This window comes from Amblyraja radiata, chromosome 15 (assembly GCF_010909765.2).
Source record: "Amblyraja radiata isolate CabotCenter1 chromosome 15, sAmbRad1.1.pri, whole genome shotgun sequence".
NCBI classification, from domain to species: Eukaryota; Metazoa; Chordata; class Chondrichthyes; order Rajiformes; family Rajidae; genus Amblyraja; species Amblyraja radiata.
In genome coordinates this window covers 23907742-23919182 of record NC_045970.1, presented here as the reverse complement: position 1 = coordinate 23919182, position 11441 = coordinate 23907742, and the positions used below count along the sequence as shown (strand labels likewise).

Sequence of the window (11441 nt, the reverse complement as noted above, 5' to 3'; positions counted from 1 at the left end):
CCCCCCTCTCCATCTCCCTTGCCAAATACATTCTTGTCATAGAGGGAGTACAGAGAAGGTTATCCAGACTGATTCCTGGGATGTCAGGACTTTCATATGAAGAAAGACTGGATAGACTCGGCTTGTACTCGCTAGAATTTAGAAGATTGAGGGGGGATCTTATAGAAACTTACAACATTTTTAAGGGGTTGGACAGGCTAGATGCAGGAAGATTGTTCCCGATGTTGGGGAAGTCCAGAACAAGGGGTCACAGTTTAAGGACAAGGGGGAAATCTTTTAGGACCGAGATGAGAAAAACATTTTTCACACAGAGAGTGGTGAATCTCTGGAATTCTCGGCCACAGAAGGTAGTTGAGGCCAGTTCATTGGCTATATTTAAGAGGGAGTTAGATGTGGCCCTTGTGGCTAAAGGGATCAGGGGGTATGGAGAGAAGGCAGGTACAGGATACTGAGTTGGATGATCAGCCATGATCATATTGAATGGTGGTGCAGGCTCGAATGGCCGAATGGCCTACTTCTGCACTTAATTTCTATGTTTCCCTCTCCTCACCCTTCTCCCTCTCCCACCCATACCTCCCTCCCCCACCCCCCTTCCCTCTCTACCCTACCCCCTTCCCTCTCTCCCCCGCCCCCTTCCCCCTACTCCTCTGTCCCTCTTCCATCACTCCCCCTACCCCTCTCCTCCTCCCTCTCCACTCTTCCACTTCTCTCCCCCCTTCCCCCTCCACTCTCCCTCCCCACTCTTTCCCCTCTCTCCCCCCACCCCTCTCCCCCTAATTTCTATGTTTCCCTCTCCTCCCCCCACCCCATCCCTCTCTCCCCACCCCCTTCCCTCTCTGCCCCACCCCCTTCCCTCTTTCCCCCCGCCCGGTTCCCCCTACCCCTCCTCCATTACTCCCCTTACCCCTCCCTCCCCACTCTTCTACTTCTCTCCCCCTTACCCCACCCCTCTCCCTCCCCATCCCTCCTCCTCCCCCTCTCCCCTCCCTCCCCTCTTCTCACCCTCCCCTCTGCCCACCCCGTCTCCCTTGCCCTCCCTCCCCCCACCTGTGTGGTTAGTGTGTGATGCCACAGACCCCCCCTCCCCCCCCCCACAAACGCGCGTTGGGGAAACAGACCCAACGGGTCTGCACTTGGTCTAGTATATATATGTGTGTGTGTGTGTGTGTGTGTGTGTGTGTGTGTGTGTGTGTGTGTGTGTTTGTCTTTACAACTTTACAAAAACACTACGCGGTAACGATAACATTTTTCATATTCCGAATGACATATTTCCCCTCGCGGCCAGGATCACCTTATCTGAAAATTTTATGCTTTATTTCTCGACTTATTCTCAACTTATTACTGATTAAAAGTCTAAAAAAGTAAAACGACTGAAATTAAAATTAAAACCACGCTTCAACTGATGACGTCACAATGGCTCTGCTAGCAGTAATCAGCCTCAGTGAAGATTTCTTCCTATATTTCGCACGTTATTCATTAAAGCTTTAAAAATGCTAGCTTTCACAAGATTTTTCATATTCTGATTCACATTTTTCCCCTCTAGGCAGAGATCACTTTCACTTAACATTTTATGCTTTATTTCTCGACATTTCTGACTAAATAAAAAAAAATCAAAATACCTTGAATTTCAAACAAACCAGCTTCAACTGATGACGTCACAATGGCTCGACTAGCAGGGGGAGGGCGAATTGCTATTGCAACACGCAGGACAAGTGCAATTGGAATTTTTACATATTCCGATTGACATATTTCCCCTCGAGGCCAGGACCACCTTATCTGAACATTTTATGCTTTATTTCTCGACTTATTTCGACTCATTACTGATTAAAAGTCTTAAAAAGTCAAAAGACTTTTAAATTAAAACGGCCCGCTTCAACTGATGACGTCACAATGGCTCAGCTAGCAGTGATCAGCCGCAATGAAGATTTCATCCTATATTTGACAGGTTATTCGCGATTAAAGCTTTAAAAATGCCGACTTTCACAAAATTTTAACATATTCTGATTCACATTTCCCCCCTCTAGGCAGAGAACACCTTCGCTGAACATTTTATGCTTTATTTCTCGACTTATTACTGTCAAAGTCTAAATTCAAAGTCTTTTGACTTTTTTAGACTTTTAATCAGTAATGAGTCGAAATAAGCTTTTTTTAATAAACATCGCGATTTTCATTGTGAGGGGGGTGGGATAGGGGGGATGTTTTATTTTTTTTAAATCTCGATATTCATTGTGGGAGGTGGGAGAGGGGGGAGGTAATGAGTGGGGGAGCAAGGGGATGGAGGGAGAGGAGGGATTACGGATGGGAGAGGGAGGGGAAAGTGGGGGAGGTAAGGAGGGAGAGTGGGGTGGAGGGGGATAGACGAAGAGGAGGCAGGTAGGAAGTGGGGGATAGAAGGAGAGGAGGCCAGTGGGGGAGGTGAGGAGGGAGTGTGGGGAGTGGGATAGGGAAGGTGAGGAGTGGTGGAGCAGGGAGATGGAGGGAAGGAGGGGGTAGGGAGGGTAGAGGGGTTATGGAGGGAGGGGGTGACTGACGGTAGGGGAAAGGAGAGGGACGGAGAGGTGAGGGAGGGAGTGGGGGAGGGAAGGAGGAGAGGGGTAAGAAGGGAGTTGAAGTGGAGGGGAGGGAGTGCTGGGGGATGAGGGGGAATGGAGGAGGATAGGGGTAGGAAGAGGGATGGCGAGCCACAGTTAGGGGAGGGTTGCTGTGACTCGTGTCACAACAGGGTTCTCTGGCGTCACAACGGGAACCCCTCAGCCGCGCCTGCGCAGGTGGGGGCTATGGGTCAGTGGTGGAATATTTTGTTGGGGGACGGGGCCCAACGGGTCCGCACTTGGTCTAGTAATTGTATAATATTTCATCTTACTCTTACTTGTAAAGTAATTAATTAAAAAGAAAGAAAAGTTAAAAAATACATTAAAAAGTTCAGATGGCCGGCCCAAATAAAATTTGCAACATTAATAATTCTGAAGCAGTCGATACTATTGTTTATAAGACTGTATTTTTGAACTATAAAGGAATGTATTTCAAATGCAGCAGTTCTTCCATGCATCATGCTATTGACCAACAAGACTGGTGCGAGATGACGCAATGACTTCCGTAAAAGTGCAAATAGCCTTTTCAGATTTCAGACTGATTGATACTGGGTTTGTCATGACATCTTGGATTGAGTGATATAACAGTTATACCCTCTGGAGCCTTTTTTTCATCTTGCAATTTAGCTATGATGATATTTGAAAATATTGGTACATGTTGGTGCTGATGCAGATATACTCTCGCGCTACATTGCATCAAACCTATGATAGTACTGGCCCTGCTTTACATCTGTTTACTCTAATGCATTTTCATAGTTATCACCACTTACTCCTTTGCATTTATTTTAGTTGTTAACTCAATTTAAATGATGTGACTAGACTGTCACTTGAACAAAGCACAAATAAAATGTGTATTTCCATTTTTTAAATTTAATTAGAGGTCTATAAAACAGCAAACAATTTTTCTTGATTAACGTCCTGCCTTAGCAAGCCTGTATCAAATCTCTTTACTTCCACTCTAAAATGTGCATAACTGGGCACCTTAACACAAGAGCCCAAATTCCAACTACATCCCGAGATTCAACATGCCATTTCTTAATTTTATTTACAACTAGAAATGCTGCCAAGTGGAATAGAAATATCCTTTGCTCAATCCGATGATAGAATGGATTATGCTTTGGAGCAGAGAAATTAGGATAACCACATTTTTAGAGAGGATAGTGTAGGTATGTTACAAAACTCACCTTCAGCGGCACTTTGGCGCCTTTGAGGGGGGGGGGGCGATTAAAATGCCGATTTCTCCTGCCTGTGCGAGATATATTTTCTCTGGGTACTACCTGATGCTGAAAAATTGTTCCGACTGCTGTTCTCTGAATTTTTTTTTTTAAACCGCGGGACAATTTCATTGCTGGAGTAAAATATAAATCTACTTCTAACGCCGTCAATGCCGACAACAGGACGGATCTCACGTAGTGGACAAAACATAAGGTAAGTCGTGTATTTTACATATAAACTTGCTTCTTAGGATTACTTTAATCAAAATTTCATCGGCGAAAATGTAATTATGGCCCCATACCAACCGGCAGTGTTTTTCCTGCCGATATGGGGTTTAAATTCACCGCAAATGCAACGTTCCAAACGATCGCGTTCCACAAAATCTCACTCGCAAGATGATTTAAATGACCATAAATTTACGGGAATTAAACACTAAATTCCTTCCATTTGGCCTATAAATTCATGACAATGAGATTTAAAAATCATGTTATATTATGAAGTCTTGTGTGAATGTTATTTGGACACTTAGGCTATTTAAAAATGTTAACCTTTTCTTAAGAAATGGATAGATGTTTAGATCTAGTAATTGAATTTTGTAATTAGCTACAATTAGGTAACTAACTAATTATATGCTTTAATTTCAGGTCATCCAAGTAAGATTGTTTCACATTTGTTTCAGAATGCTTCAATCTAGAAAAACAGAAATTTTCATTCAGTTCTCTTAATTTTTAAGAACGTTATGGGCTTTTGACTGTCCTCGATCACAGCTTTTGAGTTAAGTCAATGGAAAAGCAATAGGGAACAAGATGCTAATTTCAGTATGAAAATGGCCACAACTTATTTAATACTGAAGATATGAAAGTGAATTAGGTGTCAAATTAAACCTCTTTTTATGCTTTATCTGATGGGATGAATTGCAGACTTGATTATTAAAATCTCAAAATTTTGTAAGATTGCTAGATAGTGCAACATTTAGCACGAAGAATCAAAATTTCGACTTCAATGTATTTCAAAAGAGAAAGGGAATGGTATAAAAACATAGAATGCTAACAGGAAACTTTTCCTATCAATGCACCAGTCCAAATGTAATTTAAATGTTACTGCCTCAACTACTCTGGCATCTTGTTCCATACCCACTACTCTCTACTCTGATTTAATCCAAACTCCCCTTGAAGATTCCAATGTCCACTCTACAATGCGACACTGAATGGCTTTCTCTTGGCAGCTTACAACCCAACAGTATGAATATTGATTTCTCTAACTTCAAGTAACCTCCGTCCGCCTACCCACCCTGGTCATCCTACTAGTTTCACTATCTCCCTACTTAGTTTCACTGTTTTTATCCATTCATTATCACCTTCTCCACAGCCAATTGTGGACCATTGTGGGCTCCACCTTTCCTTGATCATCGTTTCTGGCTTTGATTTGTCCTTTTCACGCCTTTCATTCATTTGTTCTTGTTTAAGAAAGAACTGCAGATGCTGGAAAAATCAAAAGTAGACAAAAATGCTGGAGAAACTCAGCAGGTGAGGCAGCATCTATGGAGCGAACAAATACGTGACGTTGACCTTCGCTCCATAGATGCTGCCTCACCCGCTGAGTTTCTCCAGCATTTTTGTCTGCATTCATTTGTTCTTTGTATCTTTTCATATCTCTATCCCCTGACTCTCAGTCTGAAGAAGGGTCTCGACCCATAACATCACCAATTCCTTTTCTCCAGATATGCTGTCAGTCCCGCTGAGTTACTCCAGCATCTTTGGTGTGAACCAGCATCTGCTGTTCATTCCTACATACTTTCTCTATAAACGTTGACTCCATGACTCTTCTACAATTGATGAAATTCCCACACTGGTTCTCATGAGCCTGTGTGCAAAAACGTGATTTGAGTTATCTAGTTGTCTAATATTTGAGCGATCTAGTTAGTATTCAACGGTCAAAAGAGAGTCAAGAGTGTGTTATTGTCATATGTACTGAAACAAACAAATAACTTCTTATTTGCAGCAGCACAACAGGTTTGTAAACACAGTACTCAATAATAAACAAACATAAAAAGTTCAATAAATATTTTTTTAAAACCCGAAGTCCCTCATCAAGGCACGATTCTAATTCTATTCACCATTCTAATATTTATTCAGCCTTAATTTATCCTTAAGGAAGATTATGCTTTAAAATATATTAAACATACTTCTAATATTGTTTTGGTTTAGGACTTCGTGATGTATTTAACGACATTTTCATTCTCCTACCCCTTACCGCCAAGTATAAGTGGACCGAAAGCTTACGTTGCAACAGCTAATTTAAAATGCAAAGATATCCAAAACTACAGGGCAGTAAGTTGTGTCGTTTCAACCCTTCTCCCAAACAGCAACTTTGTCCCAAAAGGAAAATAAAGTACTTGACGGCGTAGAAGAAGCGAGGCAACGCTGCTGCATTCCTGCATCTGTGCCATTAACATTACAATCGCATCGGAGCGCTTACCCACTGCGTACAATGAGAGCTTTCCCAAACAATGGCAGCGCTATCAGTCTCCCAGCTGTCAGAGCTGGGCAGGGCAGGGCAGGCGGAGCGGGCGCCAGGCCCCGTTACCAGGGCAACGGCCAGCGGCCCGGCCCGGCCCGCTCTGCCACGGGGGCCAGAGACTCCCTCCCTCCCTCCCCATTACAGCATAGCTTCACCACACCACACCGGTGGCTCGGGCCAAAGTTTTCGCCGACACCCAAAGTACCGGGCACGTAAAGCGTCCACTCAATGCACACCTCCCTTTCTTCAGAATATGAAATTAAAACAAAACGTCTTCAGAGATGTGGCAGTGTGTTATTCCTGCTGTAAAAAAAACGTCTCGCTGTAAGTAAACGACGCAGGATATTGAATAGCAAATAATGCTGCAGGGAAGTTTAGATGTGATTTAATTTATTTTAATACTGGCGGGGTAAGATTAAAAAAAACATATATATCATACATTCTTGCGTTGTGGGGAAATTGAATAAATTCTGACAGTTACTTGGCCGCGGTAATCCGCGGTTACTGTACAAGTTTCAGACTGCTCAGCCCACATGCCTCTTCGTGGCCCAGCTCACTCCCTTACGAGAACACAAAATCAATGAACAACAAAAATGTTCCCCTCGTCTTCTATGTCGCAGTGTTACTGCGAAATTGAAATGTGCAGTCCTGGGCTGATGATGTCTCCATTGACACAGTTGCAGTAATACTCTGTGTGTGTGTGTGTTTGTTCACCGACATCCCTACCCACACGTTTCTTGCTAACTAGGCATCATTGCACACATCAACACTCAATACATTTTCCCCCCAATTAAATTTGATTTAAGATCCTAGATATTTTAAGCTTCCACTGGTCGTTGAAGCATTTTTCATGCAAAGGCGAATTCATTTTTTTTGGAAAGTTATTTTATAATACAGCTGTGGGAATCTGCTCCTGCATATTATTTTAATCAGCAATGTTTACACGGAAGATATGGAACCTTTATTTATACTGGCTCGTTCATTTTACCACAAGTACAACGGGACTGCGCTGAAAGAGTTTGCAGAAAGCTCGCGGAACACGTTGATACTGCATACGAAACATTACACGGGAACTGGAGGCAATGAAAGATGCTCGAGTCGCCATCTTCCGCTGCTTTCAGAAATATCTGCCCTTTCCTGCCTCGATTATATTGGCAGCAGCCTTTTACAATGTGCTTAAAGGTTTATTTTAATTGACATCTGCAAGGCTCATTCCACCTTTATATTTGAATTAAAGCAGAAGCATGCAGAATGGCAAGAAATCATTTGCACTCACCCAAGTGAAACACTGACAGCAGCGTTGTGCGATTCCTAAACTTTCAGCTTGTTTTCTTAAAACTACTGAATTCCAGCTTCACTCCGCTCACGTGATCTCAACCCCGCAGGACTGAGAGGCGAACTGGGTTTTCCACAGGCGCTGAAAACAAGTTATAAGCTTTCAAGATTTTTCTTATCATATTAACACGAACAGACATGTTGAATTGGAAACCATCACTTTAAAAGTATCCATTTATTTTCTCTCATTTGTTTTCACCTCTGCAAGTTATTTTACCCCAGAATGTCGATGGAACATGTGGCATTAGTCATTATTTTTCTTAATTGATATCATTTTTTATTAATCACATGCCAAGTCTAAACAGATAAGTGACAGGTGACCAAATTTTAAACATATTTCTTACATTCTGAGCTGATCTAAAATACCAGTCATTATATTTCCTCGGTCTGAAGAAGTGTATCGACCTGAGATGTCACCCATTCCTTCTCTCCAGAGATGCTGCCTGACCCGCTGAGTTACGCCAGCATTTTGTATCAATCTTCATTATATTTCCTTTGCAGCTACTGCTTTTACTCTGAATAAATGTGCCTTGTCATTCACAACCTTAAAAATTTCCTAACTTCTCTGCACATTTCCCTCAAGGCAGTACACACATGAACACAAGAATGCAGGTTATGGTCATTTGGCCCCTCAAGTCTACCCCGTCATTCAATATCATGACTGATAATCTTTTCTTTCACAAAAATACACAAAGCAGTGGAGTAACTCAGCAGGTTTAGCAGCAACATATCTGGAGGACATGGATAGGTAACATTTCAGATCAGGACTCTTCTGAAATATCGTCTATCCATGTCCTCCAGAGATGCTACTTGACCCACTGAGATACTGCAGCATTTTATGTCTTTTTTTGTAAACCAGCATCTGCAGTTATTTTACACGTTAATGTTTAAATTTAATGGAAAAGTACATTTTAACTTATTTTAAAAGATTTTTATCGACCATATCCTGTTCTATTAAGGGTGTGCATGTGATTCAAATCAAATTATAAAACCATTCTTACAAAACTTTGCAAATTAACAATAGAGAGGTACCTGCAGAATAACTATAATGTAGGAGAACTATAAATAAAATTGTTGCCGTATAAAGATGCCATATATATATATATATATACTGAAAAGATTCAGGGTACAATAAAACTCTGATAATCTACTTCTTGACTATTCAGAAATCCGGAGGGTTGGCAACTCGTTCACTATGTGATGTTTGCCACAATCCTCTCCAGTTCACTAAGGGAGCCAGTTACCCCATCCCATTCAAATCACTGGGCCCTGTTTCCCACGCTCCCTTTCAAGTCATCAAAACACCGGTTCATGCACTGTCTTTAAACTGACTAAAGCCCTGTTTTTCATGCTCCCTTTAAGCTTGAGTTTTCTGAAAAATATATGATGGTAACATCCAACGCAAGATAATTAATAGTGTATTGAGATACTAATAGGAACAACAAACAATAGTTTGGAAAATTTGTATTTCATTACCATCATGTTCCCATCATCAGAGTTTTATTGTATTTTATATCAAAGGCAGCTTAATGGAGATGTTATATTTCACCTAGAATTAAAAATATTTCATTGTCAAAGAACTAGGATTAAAAAATAAAGAAGAAAAGCTTAGATTTATTATATAGTTAAAATCTGGAATGCATTGCCTCAGGGAAACACTTAAATCTCCAAGACATAGGTGGTCATGGACTGAATGCGACAAATAGGCCTAGTATCAATGGGGGCAATGGTCAGCATATACATAATGGGCTGAAGGGCTGTTTCTTCGCTTTCCAGGCATGCTGAAGTTCCAAACTGATTAACAGCCATTTAAATCTCATTGAAGGGTGGTCAGGTTGTAATATTGAAAGTTTGATGTACAATTTGTAAATAGCCAGTTTCCACAAAGTGCAGTGTGATAATGATCAAACATGATGCCTGAATGAAACATTTTGGACAGGATACACACAGTGCAACCTTGTTTTTCTTCAAAACAGCATTGTTGGATCTTTTATACTCATCTGAGTGTATGAACAGGGCGCAATTTTATATGTCACCGAAAGGATTACTCCTCCAACTGTGCAGGATTCTCTCTGTTAAAATGCAAACACAGCCTGGATTTTACATGTCTCTGAGTGGAATGTACCACTGGGCTTATTTGGTGCTTGCAAATTATCCCTATCATCAGAGTATCCCTCAGGAAAACATAGAACGTAATATTCTTTAACCATAGGGCCTCTCATCTTATGATTCCTATTCCCACAACTGGTCTCTTCACCCCCACTCCGCCAACATCATTACACAGTTCTGACCTCTCCACCACCACTACTTAAAAATAACATAGTCGCGAATGACCAGAAGCTGTAATATTTGAGATGGCTTTTCTTCCCAATATGAATGAATGAATGAAAAAGAACAAAACTTTACAATCTGTGTGAATATGAACCAACACTGTATCCATTTCACACAACGTTCACAATAATGTTAGCAACCAGTCAATAATAAAGGACCCCAAAAGGTATTTGAGAGATTTTGTGTAGAAGATTATTAACAAAAATAAAGATTTAGTTGATGTTATTTAAATAGCTTTTTATTTAAAATAATAATTATAAAGCCCTAGTACTCAGTGGATATGTAGCTATAATGGTTTACATTAATAAGGTAAATAAAATTTAAAAATCACAAATCATTTACAACACTTGGAGAAACCTATATGTCTGTACCGACTGAAAATAACTCCCTATCTTAATCGCACCTTCCCACACTGGGTCACATAATACATTATAAAGTAGGAGCAGGAGTAGGCCACTCGGTCCCTCATGCCTGCCCCACTGTCCAATATGAACATAACTGTCCTATATGCTGCTGGCCTCATTTCCTCGTCTGTGCCAGTTCCCTATAACCCTCAGTTCTTTGATCTTTCAAATACTTACCTCTCATTTTAAATATATCTCTTGATCTGATTTCCAACATTTACAGAAACAGAGAATTCCAGAGATTTACCACCATATGAGAGAAAAAAATATTCTATGCACTTAACGTTCAAGTGACTGGCCTCTTATTTTGTAGCTATGTCTTCTTTTTCATGGCTATCCCACTGCTAGCAACAGTATGGAGTGCCATTTATTCCTGAATCTACTGGTCAAATAAATGGGAGTAAGATATGAATAACTTTTCATTTTTCCTCAAAATTGAAGGGTGGTGAGATGGTCCCTCTGTTTAAGAAATGGAAGATCAGACAATGGAGAGTACAGATTTTTGATTTTGGCATGTTTAATAAGGAAGAGATCGGAATATATTACGCAAAATGTGGTGTTTAATTTGCATGGTATTTGCATAACTACATAATGTAATTATTAGGAATATCTTTAGGAAATGAATTTCTGTTTTATTTATTTTATTGAGTTGTTTTTTGATAACAGAAAGTTGATTAAGATAGTCAGGGGCATTAGATCTCACTAGATTAATATTAGGATGGATAAGTAGCTAGTTGAAATCACTCCAGTGACGTGCATTTTGTAACCTGGCGGCAATTATATATAATGCCTTACTGAACCTTGATGAATTTTGAAATGACCCACTTGTCACAGAGTACCCAATTGTTTTCCAATTTAGTTAGCCATGATACTGACTTGTCTAGGCCATTTGGTCAAGCTTCTTTTCAGTGGGACTTGTCAATGGTGGGATTGTTTAAAGTTAAGGGAGGATGTCTAAAGGTTTTGTTGTTAGAGCTAGTCATTACTCGGCAGTAATATATTCAAAATGTTACCTGCAACCTATCAGGCCAAGTTTTCATGATTT

General features: G+C 40.7%; 1 protein-coding gene across 2 annotated transcripts in view; it reads right to left on the bottom strand.

Moving 5' to 3' along the window:
* fgfr2 (fibroblast growth factor receptor 2) overlaps positions 1-7726 on the bottom strand; it is a 168461-nt gene extending 160735 nt beyond the window's left edge. The window contains exon 1 of one of the 2 annotated variants that reach the window (XM_033033810.1): positions 7603-7726. The gene's annotated coding sequence lies outside the window, so the exon portion shown is untranslated. Of the gene's footprint in view, positions 1-6284; positions 6374-7602 lie in introns of those variants that run through there. The other variant, XM_033033811.1, reaches the window with a different exon arrangement.
* Between the last annotated feature and the right edge of the window lie 3715 nt (positions 7727-11441).